This window comes from Sapajus apella, unplaced genomic scaffold, assembly GCF_009761245.1.
Source record: "Sapajus apella isolate SASKATOON/1434 unplaced genomic scaffold, GSC_monkey_1.0 scaffold19, whole genome shotgun sequence".
NCBI lineage: Eukaryota > Metazoa > Chordata > Mammalia > Primates > Cebidae > Sapajus > Sapajus apella.
In genome coordinates, this window is record NW_022436959.1 from 12,614,276 (window position 1) to 12,620,275 (window position 6,000).

Here is a 6,000-nt window from a genome sequence, read left to right on the forward strand (position 1 = left end):
GTGAGCTGTGATCACACCACTGCACTCCAGCCTGGGTGACAGAGTGAGATTCTATCTCAAAAACAAAAACAAAAAAAGAGACAAGATCAGTGATATCATGGGCTTATATTCTAGTGAGCATGCAGATTATAAAATAATACAAAAATATAGCATCAGATAGTGATAAATGGTTTGCAGATTTTTTTTTTCCTGAGACGTAGTTTCACTCTTGTTCCCCAGGCAATGGCATTATCTCGGCTCACTGCAACCTCTGCCTCCTGGGTTCAAGCAATTCTCCTGCCTCAGCCTCCTGAGTAGCTGGAATCACAGGCATGGGCCACCACGCCCAGTTAATTTTGTATTTTTAGTAGAGACGGGTTTTTCCATGCTGGTAAGGTTGGTCTCCAAATCCCAACCTCAGGTGATTCACCTGCCTTGGCCTCCCAAAGTGCTGGGATTACAGGCATGAAGAAATTTTTAAATAAAAAAGATAATGGGATAGAGGGAGATGAGCCTAGTGTCATTCTGGAAAGATGGTTAGGTAGTAATGCTTGTCTAAAAAGGTGATACTTGAACTACAACACGAAATGATGAAAAGGAGTCACTCATGTAATGACTTAGGAAAAGAGTTCCAGACAGAGTGAACGGAGTACAAAAGCCCTAAGTTAGGAGCAAGTCATGGCATTGATGAGGAACAAAATGAAGGGCAATGTAGACGAAATACAGTAAAAAGTAGAGGAAGAGGGTATAGAAATGATAGATTTAAGAGGAAAAGATGTAAACTAGCAAAGGATGGATTAGATCATGTACAAAACTAGCAAGCAGCAGAAAGGATTTTAAAATAACTTGAGCTTTATGAAATACTCATTATATTATCTTTAATTCTCATTTTGCCTTGGGTCAGTGGTAACTTTGACAGATAGGCCTTTAGAAACTTTCATTCCCAAGTCCTTAACATAGTCCTAAAGTTGGCCAGAAATGAATATATTCCTAAGCAGAAAGTATCTCTTCTAGTACACTATAGTTAAAAAAGAAAAAAAGAATTTTCAGATGAAAGCAATCATCTTAAAGGAAAGAAGGAAAATAACCTAGAATGAAGGAATAATAGAAACGACTTCAAATTTTGTTCTGTTCACTACTCTGTGAATAAATTTACCATATAAAGATTACAGAAAGGTCTTTGAATTAGTCTATCATAATTAAGGAAGGTCATAAAACTTAAGTTCTTTCTAAACTACCATAAATGTGACAGCCTGTTTACTGAGTTCATTATTATTGAACTGGACATTAACAAAGTTAAATACCATCAGAAAAGAAAAAGTAGAAACCAGCCTTCTGACTTTATTACCCCTGGTAAGAATGGTCACAGCTTAATGGTCAACAAAGTTGTGGGCTTTAATCTTATCTCTATGACTATGACAGAGGAAGAACTTCCCCTCTGTGGTGAAATGAACACTAAAATTAGGTACACGGGATGCTTCAATATCTTCTCCAAAAGCTTTTTATAAGAAGACACCAATTTGTTTAAAAGAGGTTTGGATATAGTTACACACCACGGAAGAGTGATGATCTTTCCAGATCCTTCCAAACGACTTATATCTGTGTACACTACGCAAGTAATTAAACCTACACTGCTTCTAAGATTAATGCAAGTCAAGTCAGATCTTTGAAAGCCATAATGTATTCAGGAATCTTATCTTTCATCATGTTAGATGTATACTTAGACCACAGTAGACTGTTAATAAGAGAGTCTATAAAGAATGATACTTTGTTACTATAAGGACACGTGCACACGAATGTTCATTGCAGCACTGTTTACAATAGCAAAGACCTGGAACCAACCCAAATGCTCATCGACGATAGACTGGATAGGGAAAATGTGGCACATATACACCATGGAATATTATGCAGCCATCAAAAACGATGAGTTAAGGTCCTTTGTAGGGACATGGATGAACCTGGAAACCATCATTCTCAGCAAACTGACAGGAGAGCAGAAGATCAAACACCGCATGTTCTCACTCATAGGCGGGTGTTGAACAATGAGAACACATGGACACAGGGAGGGGAGCACTACACACTGGGGTCAGTTGGGGGGAAATAGGGGAGGGAGGGTGGGGGGTGGGAAGCTGGGGAGAGATAGCAAGGGGAGAAATGCCAGATGTAGGTGATGGGGAGGAAGGCAGCAAATCACACTGCCATGTGTGTTCCTATGCAACAATTTTGCGTGTTCTTCACATGTACCCCCAAACCTAAAATGCAATAAAATAAATAAATGGGGGGGAAAAAAAAAAAAAAAAAGAATGATACTTTGTGAGCATGGTGTGTGTTAAAGAAAGAAAAGTCATTAAACACCTTGACTGAGCCTTGCTTCTGAGTGCATCCTCCTCAGCACACTTACCAGCAGTTTGGCAAAGTGCCCAGGATGATTAGCAGCCAAGGTATATGTAAAGGTGGAATATAGTTAAGCCCAATTGTAAAGTCTCCCCCCAGTGGTCAGATACAAGTAACAGAGAAGGAGGAAAACCATTGCAGCTTCTGTGAGACTCAACAGGAACACTAAACAAAACTGGTCCCTACAACAAAAAAATAAAATATTTAATGCAATAATGCCACCGTATCAGAGAATAGATCTCTCGTACTTATCTGCTCTTATATTTATAAATGTGAAGACCACTTTTCTAAAGAAAGAGCCTAGAGTTAAAACAAAACTAGCATAGTTTTTCTCAGCATAATTTTTACGGAATAACTGACATATTTCCAAACAGTTTAGTATTTATTTTATCAAATGGGTAAGTGTTCATTCTTCCTGAAATAAATATCAGCACATCGCTTACATGGTTAACTATACTTACCTGAAGTAGAGTTCTGATAAAAAAAAAAAATTTAGTCACTTATCAAATGAATCACTCTGGAAAGAAAAATTATTAACTATTATATACCTAATGAGAGATTTACAAGACACTCGTTTTCAAAAGTCACCTAGCAATAGGCAATTTATAGTAGAGTAAGCGATGTCAAAAGTATAAATGGATTCTCTTACGTCTTTTTATTTTCTTGCTGTCTTGTACAACTAGCCTTTGACCAGCACTAATCCTGTATGATTTGCAACTCTCAGCAATAATTTGCTGATGCTACTCAATTTTAACAAAGCTCAGATGTCAAAAATATGAAAGGCATTTAATTAAAACATCTGTTGTCTTCTGCTAATCCATTATTAAGTAGTAAAGTATGTAAAGGGATAGTAAATATTCAAACAAGCAACTTCAGCTTTAAAACAACTTTTTTAAAAGGTAACATAATCACAATTATGTCTTCTTGGTTATCTCAAGCTAAAAAGAGGGGAGTGGGAGAGAAACAAGCAGGCTATGTAGTTTTCTGGAACAATTTCAGCCTAAAATGAGACTGAGAAAGAAGCAAACTGCTCCCTCAAATGTATAAAAATGATTCATTTTTAAAATCCAACAGTTGGTCTAAAGAAAAAAAAAAAGATTCTGTCTTATATAGAGCTACTAGACTTGCTTAAGCACCTTCATTTTTCCAGTGTTGATTTTACCTAGAATGTAAAATAATTCATTTTCACATTCGAGATGGAAAAGAATTCGGTGGCATCAGTAAGAACACATACACACCTCTTCCATAAAGATGGTGTGCAGCCTTCATAGGACAAAACTGAGTAATTAAAAGTGTCACCATTTGTGTATTATGTAACCGTAGTCTAGAATATAAGAAACATGGACATTAAAGGGTAACATATCGTGTGAACACGTATATAAAGACCTATTTAAATAGATGATACATTAAAGGTACAAATGACCTCAAAATGACACAATCCACAAAAGTTCTTTGTTTACTGTTAATAAGGCCTCAAAAAGAACTATAATCAGGCCTACCACTCTGTCATCACTGCACAGTAGATGCCTGCAATAAGCAATATTACTTGAGGTCCACTGCTATATCTATATAAGGAAACTACCGCATTACTAACAATGTTACTTCGCCTGATATATTCGACCAACATAAGTTTATAAATGATTTGCAAGATTTCATGGAATGAAATGGCTGCTAAATCATACTTCAATTGAAGACCATTTTAACTCACCCCAAACGTTCTCAGCTACACTACAAGACCACTTGAAGCACAAAGTAAAATTCCAGCACTCTCCAAAGGCGCAGGAAAGAGTAAAATGTGGCTAGCCTGACCTTAACCGGCTGTTTATAAGCAATGCGGAGAATTTTCTGAGCTTCCCCGTTCAGTCTTCAGTTCTCTTCTTCGCTTCACCCCCCACCCCCTACACAGATTCCCACCCAGCTGATGGAAGTTTAACAAATGTAATCTCGAGCTGCAATCCCAGAAACCGGTAAGACTGAGAATAAACTCCCAATAAACTGTTAAAAAGTCCTTCTGCAAAAAAACATCTACCAACCAATCCACATCCCGTCACCACACGGTCAGATCCCTCAATCGACTCCCCTGCTGACCCTCCAGCCAGCCAAAAAAAAAAAAAAAAAAAAAAAAAAAAAAAAAAAAAACCGCCCCGACACCTATCCGGTTTCAGACGAATGTACCCAGGACCCGGGAGCACGACCTCCGCAGCAAACGCCCCCGGAGCAGCGTGTGCTCGGCCCACAGCCACTTTGGCCAAACAACTGGAGTCTTGTACCTCGGAAGTAGCGGCGGTAGTTGGAGAAAGCCTCCCCCACCCCCGCCAGGAACCCCGAGCTCGGGAAAGAACAGGGTGCCGGAGGAATCGCCCCCTCTCGGAACCGACCCCGGAGGTGTCAGTCACAGCAACACCGCCCCCATGCCGGTTCTCCATTCATGCTACACCACGACTCCCGCCGCAGAGGTGTCGGCGCCCGAGCCCCGCGCCCAGAGGGGCCCCGCGCGTCTGCTGCCCTAGCCCAAGCCGGGGCCGCGCCAGGGAGCGCGTGGGGAGCTGCGGCCAGCAGCACGGGGCAGACACGTTGCCGCGCTCCGGCCCGCCCCGCGGCCCGAGGGCCAGGAGCCCGGTCGAGCGCCCCTTCCGCGCGGGCTGGGCTGGGGGCGACGAACAGCCTCCCTGCCAGTGCCGCCTCCGGCTCCCGGGTCCCTTCCCCCCCGCCCGCCGAAGCCCAGGTGCCGAGGGGCGGGGCGGGCCAGGGTCCCCGCGTGGCGCGCCGCGGCGAGCAACAGGGCGCCCCCGGCCGGCCCGGCGCGCGGCGCGACCGTTACCAGAGCGGGGTGGGGGCCCCGACAACTCACCGGCTCGCACCTCAGCCGCCTCCGCGCCGCCGCCGCCGCTCCCGGTCGCTCCCCGCCGCCACTGCTCCCCCTCAGCCACAGGCACCGCCGAGCAGCCCCATCTGCAAACTCGGGGCTCGTAGTTGGGAATTGGAAATGCGTCTCTCACTGCCCTCCGTCTCCCTCTCCCTCGTCTCCCTCCCTCGCTCCCCACTCCGCCCCAGCTCCGGTCGCCCCCGCCGCTACCTCGGCGCACGCAGCCAGCCTCCCTTCAGCCGCCCTCCTCCTCCACCTCCAGCCGTCGCCGCCGCCCGCCGCCGGGGCGCGCTCCCTGCTGGCCTTGCGCGTGCGCCGGACGCCGCGGCTCGCGCGCTCGGGCGCGAGGAGGCGCCACCGCCTCCGGGAAGCCGGGCCCCGCCCCTCCCGCCGCGGCGCGGCGCCCAGGTGGAGCCCCCTCCCAGCCTCCGAGAGCCCCGCCTGACTGCGCTCTGGGCCCGGCCGCCTAGCTACGGGGCTCCCAGTACTGCGCCAGCCCGCTGGCCGCTACCGCGCCCGCGAGAGAGGGTTTGTCGGACCCAGTCCCCGCTGGGTCTCCCGAACCGAAATCGCCGCTGTCACTCAGCGTTTACCGCTGGGCAAGATACTCCGCGGGCATAAAAGAGGCCCCGCCCTGCCCTTTCTGAGAGTTTTACATTCAAGAACCCGGTCCTGAGGCACAAAAGAGAAATGGAACTGGAAGAAAAGCCTCTGGAAAAACTCCCCCTCCCCCTTCACACACACGCCTGATTCTGATGTGT

General features: G+C 46.0%; 1 protein-coding gene across 5 annotated transcripts in view; it reads right to left on the reverse strand.

The window, feature by feature from the left end:
* Positions 1–5,438, reverse strand: part of MPP6 (membrane palmitoylated protein 6) — a 126,291-nt gene extending 120,853 nt beyond the window's left edge. For 2 of the 5 annotated variants that reach the window (XM_032286976.1, XM_032286973.1), the window contains exon 1: positions 5,225–5,438. The gene's annotated coding sequence lies outside the window, so the exon portion shown is untranslated. Of the gene's footprint in view, positions 1–2,380; positions 4,444–5,224 lie in introns of those variants that run through there. The other 3 variants (XM_032286977.1, XM_032286975.1, XM_032286978.1) reach the window with 3 other exon arrangements.
* Between the last annotated feature and the right edge of the window lie 562 nt (positions 5,439–6,000).